Source organism: Castor canadensis, chromosome 14 (genome assembly GCF_047511655.1).
Source record: "Castor canadensis chromosome 14, mCasCan1.hap1v2, whole genome shotgun sequence".
NCBI classification, from domain to species: Eukaryota; Metazoa; Chordata; class Mammalia; order Rodentia; family Castoridae; genus Castor; species Castor canadensis.
The window spans coordinates 11,716,106-11,733,949 of NC_133399.1; the positions used below are offsets into that span (position 1 = coordinate 11,716,106).

The 17,844-nt window shown below is 39.9% G+C and overlaps 1 pseudogene; it reads right to left on the reverse strand.

Moving 5' to 3' along the window:
- Positions 1–1,128: 1,128 nt before the first annotated feature.
- Positions 1,129–2,077, reverse strand: LOC141416653 (olfactory receptor 10H1-like; annotated as a pseudogene).
- Positions 2,078–17,844: the final 15,767 nt, after the last annotated feature.

Genomic DNA, 17,844 nt, shown 5'->3' on the forward strand with positions numbered 1-17,844 from the left:
ATGTGAAGTCAGAAAGGACCCACATTGGAAGGCTAGCTCTTCCATGCTGTGTGGTCTTGGATGAGTTGTGCATCTTTGAGCAAAAATTTCACCATCAAATGGGTAGGGGTGGTTCTATTTTTCCACAGCCCACCTTGTGAGGCTGTAATGACACCATGTGCCTGAGAAGTAAGAAGAAACACAAGCATAGCATGAATTCTAAAAAGGGCTTCTCTGGTTTCCCCAGTGTTGACTGAAAGGGTACCCCACTTCCTCTCACTCCATGTGTTACAGAATGTATTTACTGCTTAAGTGATGGAGAAAGGCTGAATTCATACTTCAGAACAAATGATGTATAGTTTGCTATTCCAACACAAAAATGGCTATTTTTAACAAATTATAACTTCCATTCGGTGGGATCAACTATAAGTCTCTCTTTTCATGGAGAAACAGTTGAACAAAGCCTGTATGACCATGACATAAGCTTACTTCCAGGGCTCCACAATCATTGTCCCTATACAGCAGAGATTTCCCTGGTGGCCAATGTGCTGTGTCACTTTCAAACAGCACACAATATCTCTCAGCAAGATTTTTCCCTTGAATTTACCATGAAGACTTAATCTGCCTGTCTACAAGTATTCATGATTCACACTTGAAACATCAAGGTTTACTTGACTGTTTGCTTGGGAATCTGCTTATTGCTCATTATAATTTCTCTTACATAGGATTGGGCAAGCTAAAATATAGGGGGTGTTTTTTGCTCTGCTATACAATAATCTGAAAAAGTCTTTTGTAGATTGAAAAATCTGAGGTATACCTACTTGGTGCTGTTAGGCATGAAGCCCTCCATTTCTCATTGGATAACAGGTTTGAGTTGTTAGAAATATTAGGTAACACAGCATTTAGGCAGACAGGGAAGAGACTAAAGGTTTGGTTTTGACAACCAAACCTGTTATTTTCTCATACATGCTTCTTTCCATCCCAAATAAATCACTAATATTGAATAACCCTTGTGCACACACTTAAAATATGATATAAAAAGGGTTCTGTCAACTGGAAAGAATTAGAAAAATACAGGTGACTATGTGTTGAGGGAGTATTATCTCTAACAGTAGAAATTGGGAAGCTAATTTAGTGATTCATAGGTTATTATATATTTTCTGGGTAGAGTTTGCTCCGCAAAGTCTTCTTCATGGTGGTCTTGAGTTCCTTGTTCTTCAGACTGAATATGATGGGACTGAGGAAGGGTGTGAGGACTGTGTAGGTGATGCCCATCAAAGTGTCTCCTTCCAGAGATTGGGGGGCCTTGGTTTTGAGGTAGATGACAGAAGCAAAGCCATAGTGCACGATCACCACCGTGAGGTGGGATGCACAGGTGGAGAAGGCTTTGTGTCGCCCCTCAGCTGATGGGATCCTCAAGATGGCAGTCACAATGAAGGCATAGGAGAGGAGGAGGAGGAGGAGGAAGCAGCCCAGTAGGGCTGAAATACATACCAGGCCCAAAACCTTGGCCACCACCAGCACATCTTTTCCACACCAACTTCAACACAGGTGGCATGTGACAGGCAAAATGGTGAATCTCATTGGGGCCACAGAAGGTGAGGTTGAATATGGATGTTGTGACCACAAACCCCATGACAGAGCCACCAACCCAGGACCAGGCCACCAGACAGGCACAGCCACGGGGACTCATGAGCACATTGTAGTGCAGTGGTTGACAGATGGCCACATAGCGGTCATAGCCCATGACAGTGAGTAGGAAGGAGTGGGTGAAGCCAAATGTGAAGGAGAAGAACATCTGGCAGGCACAGGCCAGGAAGGAGATGGAGTGGTGGGTGGACAGCAGGTCAGCCAGCATGCGTGGGATGATGGCCAAGGTGTAGAGGATCTCAGAGATGGAAAGGGTGCACAGGAAGAGGTACATGGGTGTGTGGAGGCTGAGCTCACTCCAGATGGTGGCCATGATGAGCAGGCTGCCCAGCAGTGTGAACAGATACATCAGCAGAAACAGCAGGAAGAACATCAGCTGAAGGCGGGGAAATGTGGAAAAGCCAATGAGGATGAACTCAGTCACTGCTGAGTGATTGGCTCCCTGCATGGAGGCTGTGCCTGGGGTGAGGTTCAATAGGGAGAGGTCAGCTAGTGGGTGAGAAAGGTTATCACTTAATCAGGTAGCATTAATTCAGTTCACACCTATAACTTAATGCTTTCATCAAAATTAGGAAGATGGTACCATTATTTTCATCTCCATCTTGAGTTTTATTGGCATATGTATTGAGAATATTGGCATACACAAAGGCTAAGAGTATTGCTGGAGGGATGGAGGTGTGGCTCAAGCAGTAGAGCACCTGCCTAACAAGCACAAAGCCCTGAGGTCAAACCTTACTACCGCCAAAAAATGTTGCTCAAATTGAAGCTATTGAAGTACCTAATTTAAGACTTGAGCCTACACTTGAGCTGACTCCAAAAACTATACCCTGAAGTTTTCCTCTGCCTTGGTTCCCCTAGTGAAAAGATCCCTTTGTTAGATCTTTTATCCATTGCTTCCTATGGATATAACACATTGGACCAAGAGCAATTCCATCTTAATTTCTATCAGTCAGATTCTGTTGTTCTAAGGAAAGTGACAGAAATGAAAATGTTTTGTTTTCCAGCTCCCATGAGTCTACCCAACATACCTTTCAGACAGAAGTAGGTGGGAGGTAGCAGACACGGGTTCAAATCCCTACTCTACTCTGTACTTTGAGCAAGTTTTTCCACCCCTCTTCCTTCCATTTCCCCTCCCTACCTCAAAGGGTGGTATGAGAAACTGACTTTTCATTAGAAGATGACAATCCATATTAAGTCAATATGATGTGAGAAAATGTACCTGGTTGTGCTCAGTAAATAATCCCAATTAAATGAGATTTCAGTGTTTCTGTATGAATCATTTAACTATATCTGAATTTTTTTTAAGTAGGCAATGTAGCTGGGAGGAGTGGCTCACACCTGTAATCCTAGCTACTCAGGAAGCAGACATTGGGAGGTTCACAGTATAAGGACATCCCAGGCAAAAAGTTAGTAAAACATTATCTCAACAAATAAGCTAGGCCTGCTGCTGCATTCCTGTCAATCCAGCTATGCAGGAGGAATGGATAGAAGGATTTCAACCCAAACTGTCTCAGGCAAAAATGCAAGGCCTTATCTGAAAAATTACCTAAAGCAAAAAGGATTGGAGGTGTGACTCAAGTGCTAGAGTTCAAATTCCACTCAAGTGGAATGAACTCCATTCATAAAATCCAGAAAGTAGAAACAACCCAGATATTTATCAACTGGAGTATATCCATCTAGTGACTTGTTTGGCTATAAAAGAACTGAAGGTTTAATACATTTTACAATGTAGATGAATCTTGAAACCTGGCTTAACAAAATAAATGAGACATAAAAGGCCACATATTGTAGGATTCCTTTTATATCAAATGTCTTCAGTAGGTAAACCTACAGAAATAGAAAGATCAGTGGTTGACTCTTTTCAACCTTATATTATTTAAATTTATTAAACAATCAGGTGGAATTTGAAGCAGCTGTGGGGCAAAGGAACCATGGGGAATGACTGCTATTGGGTACAGGGTTTCCTTTGGGGGTAATGGAAATTTCTAGCACTAGATAGAGGTGTGAGTTGTACAACATTGTAAGTATACTTCATGTCACTGAATTTTATATATTACTATTTTTGTTATGGTTTGTTTTTATAAATATATTATTGATACTATTTTTATTTGCCTAATCATAATTTCATGATTGTATACATTTATGGGGTACACATGATATAGATATATAGATATAGATATATAGAGAGATATCTATGTATTTATGTGTGTATGTATGATTAAATCAAGCTCATGACCATTTATATTTATATTACCTCAATAACTCATTATTTAAAAAATATTTTTGGTGGGACTGGAGTTCAAACTCAGGACTTCATGCTCTCAGGTAGATGCTGTACCAGTTGAGCCACACATCCAGTGCATTTTGCTCTGGCTCTTTTGATGATGGGGTGTTGTAAACTATTTGCACAGGCTGGCCTCAAAGCATGATCCTCCTGATCTCAGTCTCCCAAGTAGCTAGGTTTATAGGTGTGAGCCACTGGTACCTGGCTTATTTTTTAAAAAATTTTGTGGGGAAGGAGGTCCAATGTATACACATGTAAGTAAGTGTAAAAAGAATAAAATAAAATAAAGAAAAAAAAAAGATGTTTTTTGTAGTGCTGGGGCTGAAGACCAGGGCCTGTGTATGCTAAGCAAGCATTCTACCACTGAGATAAACCCTCACCATCTAGATTTTTATGGTAAGACATTTCAATTTTGCTCTCTTGTTTATTTTGAACCTTATGTTGTTATTGACAATATTTACCTTTCTCTAGGATACATCTTAAAACCTAGTCCCCCTCCCTACATCAAAATTCTTACCCTTTGATCAACAATACCCTATTCCCTCACTCCCTCTCCACCCTCTACCTCATGCCTCAAAAGATGATTCAATGGCAAATTTGGGTCCCCACTATTCACTCTGTAGGTGCTATTCTGTGCCTTCTGGGATTTTCAGTAGTATCCCTAGTCTCTCCAGCTATAGCTTCTGATCAGTGGTGACAAACAAAAATGTCTCCAAACAACATCAATGTCCCCATGGGATTGTGAAACATTTTCCACAGTTGAGAATGTGAACAATGTCCATAGCCCAGGGAGGGCAGTTCCAACTCCTTGGCACTCCACTTCTGCCTGGGTCCCCCATCCTCCCCTTCTCCACCTTGCAAATGCCTAGGTAAGATTTAAGTTCAATATGGCTGGCTCTGTACAGATCACCTGAACATTTTCTCCCCACAATAGACTTAGTCACTTCTTTCTGGGTGCTACCCAAACAACAACTCCTAAGTGATGATAAAATCTGTGGTCATGACTTTGTCATGTGGTTCCTCATCATTATCAGATCGGAAACACATCTGTCCCCAGCACTGGGCTGTGAGTGCTCGACTTCAAGGATTGTTGTTTTTACAACCCCAACACGGTGTACTCAACAGAAAAGTCCTCCATGTTAATAGCTGCCCTTTACTGGCTTTGCCCGTGGGCCAAAAAATGGGCTGATAGGTTCTTCTTGAGTCTTTCCCCACAATTCCCCATTTTACAGACAAGGAACTTGAATCCCACAAAGCACTCTCACTTTTCAAGGTACCATGATTATGGAGTATGGCAGCCAGAATCTGAACTTAGGCTTGTCTGATTACAATGTGTGTCTTTGCCTGACCTCTTGTTATGCCCATTATTTATTGGTGGCTATTAATGAAAATCAGAAGTTGTTCTCAGGACAAGCAGATGACCCTTTCCCATAATAGACCATACCCACACTCTCACTCTTTATGTCACCAAAGATCCCAAGAATCCACAGAAATTAGGAACTATGAAAAGATGAATCTAGATGATTCTGGGGGTGTTGGCTGAAGGCTGCATATGCCACTCTCTGTCATGACAGAGCTCAGATGCAGCAAAAAGCAGAAGCTATTCATTCTAGAAAATATAAAACTATGGAGAGAATAAAGAGTCTGTGCCTTCCAAGTACTCATGAAGGAGCATGGAAGAAGGAAAGACATGGAGGATTTTTAAGGCTGTAAAATTATACTGTATGACATTGTAATGGTGGATACCTACTATTGAGAATTTGTCAAAACCCAGGTAGTAGACAATACCAAGACTGACCTCTAATATTATGTGGATTTTGTGAGTGGAACAGAGAGATAGAAGCAGAGAAAGAAAGTGAGAGACAGAGAAACATAGGGAGGGGAGGGAGAAACTGACAGAGAAACTGACATAAATAGCACTTTCTGGCACTTAGGGGACACCTGTGATGTGGCTATCTCAACACCCAGAGACTTGGAGACTAAGCCAGGCAAGGAAAAGTCCTGCTCAAAAATATTCTTAGTGTTTCCCAAGTTTAGTATAGGGACAATTAGGACAGTATTATTTATTCATCTCTGGCCTTGATTTACTAGATGACTGATTTATACCCCAATAGTGACCATCAGATATCCTCACACATTGTCAAATGTCCAGTGGGGGACAGTGTCACCCCCAAGTGAGAACCATGGGCTGGGTCTGCCTTCTCTCTCAGACCCCATCTTATTCTTCCTGTTGCTCTGTCATGGATAGCTCTTCTTATGAAACTGTTTTCTTTTCCTCTCTGTGACCATCTTCCATCTCAGCCATCTCCTCCCTGTCTTTTGTCTGTGTCTTGTCATCCTTAACTTTTCACCATTACCTCATCAGGCCCATTGATGCCTTCCTTATTCTTTACACCCCATCGATGTGGCATGGAGACTCTCCTTTCTCAATCTCCTTGTCTCTTTTTTATCTGGCTCTCCCAAGCCATTTTTCTATTAGTCTCTGGCTTGACAGATCAAGAAGTGATGTTAAAAGCAAGTAGACATCCTGGATGAATGAGCAATGGCTCTCCTCTGTCTGCACTTCAATTTTCTCACCTTCCCAAAGAACCCACCTTATGATGTAGCAGGAAATCCACAAAAGATAAAAACAGCTTATCAATCATCATACTGTCTTGATGTCTCCTACTCCATGGACTCAAATTGCCTGAGGTGCTGTATAAAGAGGTGGTTTCCCTGAGTCACTGGTTGATGCTAGTTCTTCAGGTCTCCCGTGGTCAGGGGGATGGGAGAAAAGATAACTCACCTGGAGCTCCAGGCCCTACAGGTATTAATGCCGAACCCTGGTAAGAGGCCCTGGTTTAAAGTCCCTGTGCAGGAGAACCAGTGTGGCATAGCCAGGTGGACAGGGAGCCTGATGGAGCCCAATCACCATCATTTATCCCTCCCCCTCTTCCTGCCCACTGCATCCTCTGGTCCTGCTGCCTTGCCTCTGCTCCAGGGATCCTGGGGCCCCAAGGGACCCTGCCATGGATGAGGCAAGCTCAGGGAACCAGTGTCCTCACTTTCCTTCCCTCCCTGCTTTCTAGGAGGGATTCAATTCCCTGAGCTTCTCAGGGCTTGAGAAGAGACTAATGGTCTACATATTTGGGATTTGGGGACCTGGCTATCGTTGACAAGAGAGCAGCCCTGCCATTGCCCAAGGGGACTGCCTGCCTGCCTTGCTCTCTGCATTTTCCTACTTCATTCCTTATGTCTCTTGCCCTATTGGATGTATTATTCAGGATTTTAGAAAATCAAACACATGCACATATTTGTTTCTTCTAAGTAATCAAAAAACTATATATAAAACTAAGTGGTATGCAGCAGCCAGGCACATGTCATAAGGATGCTTTGTATGGGTTTCCTTTCAGATCTTCATTTGTTTATGTGCCATGTTCAAATTCTTTGCCATGTTAAATCAAGGAAGACCACGTCCCCAGTTTCCAAGAAATATTCCTCTTTTCTGACAGAGATCTTCATCACAGTGGGCTTTGCTATCCATATTTCTACAACGTTCTAATCCAGGAAGAGAATTACTTTTTGGTAGAGGACCCAGTTCTATCCCTACACCTCCTCCCTTTCCCTGAACCCCAAACCACAATCACCCTTCATGTCCCAGCCATAGCCAGAAAGTTTTTCTTCCCTGAATTCATATAAAATTTTTTCTGGCTTCTTCCCTTTTCCTAGTCCCTAAACCACTGCCATTTTTTACGTATTTTTTTAGCAACACCCTGCTTCCCTTTCCTCCACTAAAATCCTGTTTACTGTGTGTTTTTCTGCTACATCAAGAAACCTGAGTCTATGTAATTTATTTCAAAATATAACACTGACCATGAGATGGTAGCTCACTCCTGCAGTCCTAGCTTCTTGGGAGGCTGAGATTAGGAGGATCTTGGTTCCAGGCTAGCATGGGTAAATAGTTCATGAGAGCCAATCTCCAAACTCACCAGAGCAAAATGGACTGGAGACATGGTTCAAGAGATAGAGCCCTGCATTGCAAATACAAAGTCCAGAGTTCAAACACCAGTCGCACTTGAAAAATTATATACACATATATGTACATATACATGTTTCCTCATATTTCTGGAGTCTGGGAAGTGCAAAATCACAGCACCAGGAACCAGTGAGAACCTTCCTATTTCACCCTCACATGTAATGGAAGAAAGTCAAAAACAGCAACTTACTTCCTCACGTACTTTTTAGTGCAGCATTAATCAGTTTATGAGAACATAGTCCTCTGATCTGAACATTTCCCCAAAGTGGTTATTTCCCAATACTGTTGCACTGAGGTTAAGTTTGGAAGAAATACTCAACAGACCATAGCATGGGACTCCATGTTGGTTTCAGGTGAGAATCTGAGCTCGAAATTCTATTTCCGACAAGTCTTATTTCTTGTATATGACTGCTGACACGTACATTACTCTCTGTTAGGATAAATATCCCTCATTCTGTTACATGTCTTGGAGGATTGGTTTATGTTCTAGTGTTCTTTTAATTCCACTTGGTCTTTATTGTATAATCTCCCTGTGGCTTCTCAGCTGTGATTAATGAATTGTGACAAAACGCATTCTATGTGAATGCCTGGGAAACTCATGTTCTCCTATGTCTCCCAAGAGTGGAGTCCCTCTGGTAATTTAGGATTGTGTGATATAGAACAGAGAATATGTGGGGAACATGCTCTGAGGTAAGTCCTACAATGGGCATGGAAACCCCTATTAGGTGGTGTGTATTCCATGGGCACTGTTCTCACTGGTATTTTATTGAAAGTGATTCTGATATGTGCTGCTCCAATTTTACTGAAAGGTCAGATACAGCTAGTTGGTATATCCCCACTGGTTTTTACTGTTGTGTTGGTGGTTTGGGGCAGCAACACAACAATAAAAACCATTGGGAGTTGAACTCAGGTCCTCCCACTCCTTTGAGAAAAAATATGCATTTGGCATCACTTCCCAATGCAGAGTCCAGTAATGGCTCCTGGGCAGCACTCTTCCACTTGAGCCATGCCCCAGTCCTTTTGCACTGGTTATTTTTGAGGTAAACTTTGCTTTATCCCCAGGATGGCCTGCTGTGTGACCTTCCTTTTGTGATTCCCCATAAAGCTTGGATGACAAAGATCTTTCCAATCTCTGCCTCCCAAGTAGCTAGGATTTCCCTTAGTTAAAGCATACACCAGAGTACCAATGAGATGAGGTTGTGACGCCCTTGGGGTAAATTACTATCAGTTAAGTTGTTTGTATATCTGTTAGGCAGAGCACCGGCCTAATGGACAAAAAGTCCTCTGTTTGATCCCCAGGACCATAAAGGGGGTGGGTGGGAGAAGAACTACTGAAGAGTACAATAGACAAAAAACACAAAGTAGAATGCATAGGAAAAAATTTTTTTAAATAGAAATAATAAAAGGGGATAAAATGCAAGAAGGGAAAATGACAGAGAGGAAGAAAAGTCCAGTTATAGAAAAAAATAATGAAAAAAGATAAAAGGAAGTGGGCAGCCTCTCTTACGACCCCTCCCACCTCTGGGGGATCTACTCTCCCACTTTATACTTTCAATCTTAAAAACTATCCTGCTTTACTAACAAACAAAAAAAGATAAAAGAAAAACTATGAGAAATTACTAATAAAGATAAAAGAATAGATAGGGAAAAATCATCTAGACAAAGTTCCTCTGGGTGGTAACACTTCTTTTCAGGTCTTCTAAGGTTGGAATCTGCAAGGAAGATTGTCTATTACTCATGCAAGTACTTCTAATTCATCTCAGATTTCACCAAATAATCTAAAGCAGGCTGTAGACTGCAAGTCACCTTTCTCACTGAACATGTTAGGAAAATGCTGATGACACCTAAAGAATTTTCTCTCTGGAGTCTTTTAGGTTGCATGTTCAGCTGTGGCATATGTCAGCTTGCAGGGCACACTTCTTGCCAACCAAGGTTTGACAGAAGGTGCACATTCCATGCAGGTGTAAATGTACCCTGAACCTTTTCAGACTGTGTGTTTAGGAATATTACCAAAGTCCAAACCTCCATGCATTGCTGGAGTTCACCAAGGGTACGGAGAACAAATTACACCCAATTCTGTAATTTATTTGAAAATGTAAATCTCGCTGTGAGATAGTAGCTCACTCCTGCAATCCTAGCTGCTTAGGAGACTGAAATCAGGAGTATCTTGGTTCCAGGCCAGCATGGTACATAGTTCATGAGACCCAACCCTCATATCACCAGAGCAAAATGGACTGGAGACATGGTTCAGATAGACATTCACAAAGCTGTCTCCAGACTCCTTTTTTTTTCCCTTTGATGAAGCTGAAAGTGTATTGCATTTAAACGGGATTTTTTTCCTCTTTGATGAGACAACAACAGAACTACTACTCAGACACCAACACTAGGACTGTATGCTGAAGGACTAACACCAAATCTATTAAGACTGAAAGTTTATTTCATTTGATCTCAGGAAATTTTATTTTATTATTATTATTATTATCCTCTCTCTTTCTAATGCCTGTTTAGCTCACTATTCATTAGTACACTATCTCTCCCTGTATATTTCTTTGGCTCTGTGTTTTCTTTCATTTTGTTTCATTTTTTTCTCCTTTTTTTATCTTCTTTGCTTTCCCTCTCCTCTCACCCTTCCATTGTAGATATCACCATTGTTAGTATTATAGCTAGACAATACTGAATTACACACAGTACAAGGACAGTAAAAATTGCAAGGGCAATGATGGGAATAAGGAAAAAAGAGGGAAACCATTTCCCCCTCAATAATAAGCACAGGACCCAGAGGGAAATGAAGAAACAGATGCCCGGATCCAGACACTAAAAAAATGAAGTTAAACTATGCCAAAGAACCCAATGGAGCCCACAAGAACCACCTGAAAGAAGAAATCCTGCAAGTACTCAATGAAAATTTTATAGAGATCATACTGGATATGGTGAACCAAAATGTACAGGAGACACTCAAGAAATTCCAAGACAACGAAAATAGAGAATTTGAGAAAGCACAAGAAAAAATAAAAGAAACCATAGAAGCACTGTATAATGACCAAAGTGAAACAAAGAACATAAGTAGATAAATGAAATCAGGCTGAAAACAGACAACATTGAAGAGAGAGTGCCTCATGATATGGAATACCTCAGAAAAAAGAATGAAATGGAAATGAAAAACAAAATGGAAGGCCAATCCAGCAGACTAGAACAAGCAGAAGACAGAATCTCTGAACTTGGAAATGAAATGGTAATTAAAGGAAAAACTGAAGAACTATTAAACAACTCAAGACCTGTGAAAAGAAAATGCAAGAACTTACCGATTCCATCAAAAGACCAAACCTCAGAATCATGAGCATTGAAGAAGGAGAAGAGGTGCAATCAAAAGGAATGTGTAATATACTCAACAAAATAATAACAGAAAATTTCCCAAATCTAGAGAAAACTATGCCCATACATGTACAGGAAGCCTCCAGAACACCAAAGAGACCTGACCAAAATAGAACTATCCCACAACATTTTATCATTAAAGCAGCAAGTACAGAGACTAGAGAAAGAATATTGAAGGCTGCAAGAGAGAAAAAAACAAATACCATACAAAGGCAAACAATCAATATCACAGCACACTTCTCAACGGAAACATTAAAAGCAAGAAGAGCTTGGGGTGAGGTCTTCCAGGCACTGGATGAAAATAACTTCAACCCTAGGATATTCTACCCAGCAAAACTATCATTCAAAATAGATAGAGCAATAAAAGTCTTCCTTGATAAGCAGAAACTAAAACAATAGGTGACCAGAAAGCCACCACTGCAAAAGATTCTTCAAGGAATTCTGCACACAGAAAGTGAAACCCAACATAACCATCAAAGGGCAGGCAGTACCAAACTACATGAAAAGAAAAAGCAAGAAAGTAGACAGGAACATCGATTTAGCTACACACAATCAAATCCTCAAACAACTAAGAAAACTAAATGACAAGAATCACCACATACATATCAGTACTAACACTTAATGTTAATGGACTTAATTCCCCCATCAAAAGACACCCTTTGATGAACTGGAGTAAAAAGGAAGATCCAACAAGTTGCTGCTTACAGTAGACCCATCTCATTGAAAGAAATAAGCATAGGCTTAGAATGAAATGTTGGAAGAAGATTTACCAAGCCAATAGCTCCTGAAAACAGGAAAGAGTAGCAATAGTTATCTTGGACAAAGTAGACTTAAAACCCACATTAATCAAAGGACATAAAGCAGGACATTACATAGTAATAAAAGGGGAAATAGACCAAAATGAAATAACAGTTATCAACCTATATGTACCCAATTTCATCAAACACACCCTGTAGGACCTAAAAGCATATATTAACTCCAACACAGTGGTATAGGGAGACTTTAACTCCCCACTATCATCAATAGCTAGATCACCCAAACAAAAAATAAATCCTAGATCTAAAACATACCATAGATCAAATGGACCTAGTTGATGTCTAAAGAACATTTCATCCAACTTCTACACAGTATACATTTTTTTGCAGCAGCCCATGGAACCTTCCCCACAACAGCCCATGGAACCTTCCCCACAGCAGCCCATGGAACCTTCCCCAAAATAGATCATATCCTAGGGCACAAAGAAAGCCTCAGCAAATATAAGAATATAGAAATTATACCATGCATTCTGTCTGATCACAATACATTAAAACTAGAACTCAGCAACAAAAATAAAGACAAAAAACATGCAAACAGCTGGAAACTGAACAACTCAAGGCTTACTGAACAATGGGTCATTAATGAAATAAAAGAGGAAATTAAAAGGCTCCTGGAAGTCAATGAAAATGAAACAAAATCTACCAGAACCTGTGGGACACAGAAAAGTCAGTCCTGAGAGAAAGTTTATAGCCATGAGTGCCTACATTAAAAAGACTGAAAGATCTTAAATCAATGACTTAATGATACATCTCAAACTCCTAGAAAAATTAAGAACAAGCAAATCCCAAAACAAATAGAAGGAGAGAAATAATAAAAGTATGAGCTGAAATCAATGAAATAGAAACCAAAAAACAATACAAAGATCAATGAAAGAAAAACTTGGTTCTTTGAGAAAAAAAACAAGATCAATAGACCCCTGGCAAACCTGACTAAAATGAGGAGATAAAAACCCAAGTTAGTAAAATAAAATGAAAAGGAGAGCTAACAACAAACACCATGGGGATCCAGGAAATCACCAGAAACTACTTTGAGAACCTATATTCAAATAAATTTGAAAATCTTGCAGAAATGGACAGATTTCTAGATACTTATGATCATCCAAAACTGAACCAAGAGAACATTAGTCACCTGTATAGATCTATAACACAAAATGAAATTGAAGCAGCAATCAAGAGTCTCCCCAAAAGAAAAGTCCAGGACCTGATGGATTCTCTGCTGAATTCTATCAGACCTTTAAAGAAGAACTGATACCAACCCTCCTTAAATTGTTCCACAATATAGAAAGGGAATGAAAACTGCCTAACACATTTTATGAAGCCAGTATTACACTTATCCCCAAACCAGGCAAAGACACCTCCAAACAGGAGAACTATAGGCCAATCTCCTTAATGAACAGTGATGCAAAAAATCCTCAATAAAATAATGGCAAACCAAATTCAATACACATCAAAAAGATTATTCACCACGACCAAGTAGGCTTCATCCCAGGAATGCAGGGGTGGTTCAATATATGAAAATCAATAAACATAATAAACCACATTAACAGAAGCAAAGACAAAAACCACTTGATCATCTCAATAGATGCAGAAAAAGCCTTTGATAAGATCCAACACCATTACATGATAAAAGCTCTAAGAAAACTGGGAATAGAAGGAAAGTACCTGAACATTATAAAAGCTATACATGACAAACCTATAGCCAGCATTATACATAATGGTGAAAAACTGAAACCATTCCCTCTAAAATCAGGAATGAGATAAGGAAGCCCAAGATCTCCACTCCTATTCGACATTGTACTGGAATTCCTAGCCAGAGCAATTAGGCAACAAGGAAGAGAAGGAATACAAATAGGTAAAGAAACTGTCAAAATATCCCTGTTTGCAGATGATATGGTCCTATACCTTAAAGACCCAAAAAACTCTACTCAGAAGCTTCTAGACATCATCAATAGCTAAAGCAAGGTAGTAGGATATAAAATCAACATAGAAAAATCATTAGCATTTCTATTCACTAATAATGAACAAACTGAGAAAGAATATATGAAACAATTCCATTTAGAATAGCCTCAAAGAAAATCAAATACCTAGGTGTAAAGTGAACAAAGGATGTGAATGACCTCTACAAGGAAAACTACAAACTTCTGAAGAAAGAGATTGAGGAAGACTATAGAAAGTGGAGAGATCTCCCATGCTCATGGACTGGTAGTATCAGCATAGTAAAAATGTCCATAATCCCAAAAGTAATCTACATGTTTAATGCAATTCCCATCAAAATCCCAATGACATTCATCAAGGAGATTGAAAAATCTACCATTAAATTTATATGGAACCAGAAGAGGCCCCAAATACCCGATTTCAAACTATATTAAAAATCAATAGCAACAAAAACAGACAAGAAGACCAGTGGAACAGAATAGAGGACCCAGATATGAAACCACACAACTACAACCAACTTATCTTTGACAAAGGTGCTAAAAATATACGATGGAGAAAAGACAGCCTCTTCAACAAAAACTGCTGGGAAAACTGGTTAGTAGTCTGAAAAAAACTGAAACTAGATCCATGTTATTCACCCTCCACCAATATTAACTCAAAATGGATCAAAGATCTTAATATCAGACCCCAAACTCTAAAGTTGGTACAGGAAAGAGTAGGAAATACATTGGAATCAGTAGGTATAGGCAAGGACTTCCTCAGTGGAACCCCAGCATCTCAGCAACTAAGAGATAGCATAGACAAATGGGACTTTATAAAACTAAAAAGCTTAATTCTCCCAAAATTAATGAGCCAATAAAGAAATGAGCAAGAGAACTAAAGAGAACTTTCTCAAAAGAAGAAATTCAAATGGCTAAAAAACACATGAAAAAATGCTCACCATCTCTAGCAATAAAGGAAATGCAGATTAAAACCACACTAAGATTCCACCTCACCCCTGTTAGAATAGCCATCGTTAGCACCACCATTAACAACAGGTGTTGGCGAGGATGTGAGGAAAAAGGAACCCTCTTACACTGCTGATGGGAATGTAAACTAGTACAACCACTCTGGAAAGAAATTTGGAGGCTTCTTAAAAATCTAAACATTGATCTACCATATGACCCAGCAATACCACTCTTGGGGATATACCCCAAGGAATGTGACTTAGGTTACTCCAGAGACACCTGCACACCCATGTGTATTGCACCACTATTCACAATAGCCAAGTTATGGAAACAGCCAAGATTCCTCACTACTGATGAATGGATTAAGAAAATGTGGTATTTATACATAATGGAATTTTATGCAGCCATAAAGAAGAATGAAATGTTATCAATTGCAGGTAAATGGATGGAACTTTAGAACATCATTCTGAGTGAGGTTAGCCTGGCCCAAAAGACCAAAAATTTTATGTTCTCCCTCCTATGCAGACATTAGATCAAGGGCAAACACAACAAGGGGATTGGACTTTGATCACATGATAAATCAAGAACACACAAGGAATGTATGAGGATAGGTAAAACACCCAAAAAACAAGATAGCATTTGTTGCCCTCAATGCAGAGAAACTAAAGCAGATACTTTAAAGCAACTGAGGCCAATAGGAGAAGGGGACCAGCAACTAGAGAAAAGGTTAGTTTGAGAAGAATTAACTTAAAAGGTAACACACATGTACAGGTAAGCAATGCGAGTCAACTCCCTGTATAGCTATCCTTATCGCAACTAGCAAAAACCCTTGATTCTTCCTATTATTGCTTATGCTCTCTCTTCAACAAAACTAGAGATAAGGACAAAATAGTATCTGCCTGGTAGTGAGGGGTTGGAGGGGGTAAGAGAGGGGCTGGGGGAAGGGGGAAGAAATGACCCAAACATTGTATGCACATATGAATATAATAAAAAAGGGAAAAAAAGGAAACATACGTTCACATGTATTCTTCTCTGAAAAATGCGTGTATTGTGACTTCTTGGTGTTTATTATTTCAATATTATATTTTAATGCACACATTAGTATCAGATAAAGATGGCTGCTCCTATTCTTACAATTGAGAAGAAACTAGGCTAATTTCAAATACACAGACACAATCACATGACTTTAGAATTTGCTTGAAGGTTCTATAATAAAAATTATATGTGCTGATGTTTAGAATGATTTTTTGGGGAACAACTTGAAATGGTGAGTTTTATCGACACATCTGAGGTAAGTAACCCATATTTATATGCTCTCTTTTCCATTTTTCTTTCATCCTAAATTGGCAAATTTTCTATTTCAAAACATGTACCCATGTGAAACATCTGCATGGGATACTATGTGAAATTGAGGTGATGCTAATACCATTTGTCATACAGGGTAGAGAATACCTCGAGTGAAGCTAGGTCTAGAACATGCCCCACAATTTTTTATTTGCCTCTTACATATTCATGGATTATTTTTTATATCGGTGACACTTGGGGTTGCCATCACGGCCTCATGCTTGCTAGGCAGGTGTTCTTCCTGTTGATCCACACCACCAGCCCTGTTTGCTGTTGGGTATCTCCAAGATGGAGTGTCCTGAATTATTTCCCTCCACAACACTTCAACCATGATTGTCCTGAACTCTGCCTCCTCTGTAGCTAGGATCGTAGGTCTGAGACACGAATGGCATTCTTTGGTTTTTGTGACAGGAACTTGCTATGAAGTCCAGGGTATCACAAAACACACCATGTAGCTCAGGTACCTGAAACTAGTGATCCCCCTACCTCAGTTTACTGAGGGTGGTGATAGCAGACCCCTGGCTCCACATCAGTTTTGGTCAAAGACTGTAATTTTTTGTCACACACTCAGTTCTACACTGTCTTTGTATAGCAGTTTGATTGGAATTTAGCTCATATGTTTTAAGCCAGTACTCCACCACAAGTTCCAGATGCAACTGCTCTCCACAAGCGATGAAGTGATTTTTTCTGTTGAGCTCTATTTGTGGCATGCTAATATCACTCCATGGAATGCCTACAAATATTCCCACAAAACGATGCAAACCATAGTTCCTTTGTTTCCGGATATTTATTATTGTAGATGTGCCAGTTGGTTGCATATTGAGATCCATTATTGGGATGAATACCTAGAATTGGGCTGTTAGGTCATCTGACAATTCAATGTTTAGTTTTTTGGAGAACCTTCAGGCCATTTTCCAAAATGGTTGTATCAAAATTTATTCTCACCGATAGTTCACGTGGGCTGCATTTTTCTATGTCCGTGTCCTTTCAAATATGTGTCACCCTTTGATCTCTTATTTTGGCAGGAAAGTGGGAATTAACAGGAGGATTGGAGTTCATTAAAAAAATATAATGTGTGTTACACCCCTGCTATCTTTCAACGATTGAAATTGTGTACCATGTTGGAAAGACGGTGCCTACATGATTCCCCAACATCATAGGGGTAACTGATCAGTGACTCTCTAATGCACTAACTCCTTGCAAACATTCTTTATAATTATAATTATTCTGAGAATTATATATTACTGAAAGTGCTGACTGGTTTTTGAGCATAGCCACGTGCCTTTGGGCACAACCAGGCAGGGTTTCTGATGCCTCCCGGCTGACTGATGAACACTGTTTGGCAGAGCTCCCTGCATATCACCTTATGATCACTTGATATGCCAATGTTCTTGCACAACAGCAGGTACACCACCTCAACAACCATGATCTCTGCATCTGTGAGAAGGAGAGATGGTGCAGAAGATCTCCACAAGCAGCAATGAGAGAGTATCAGGGTGGGAC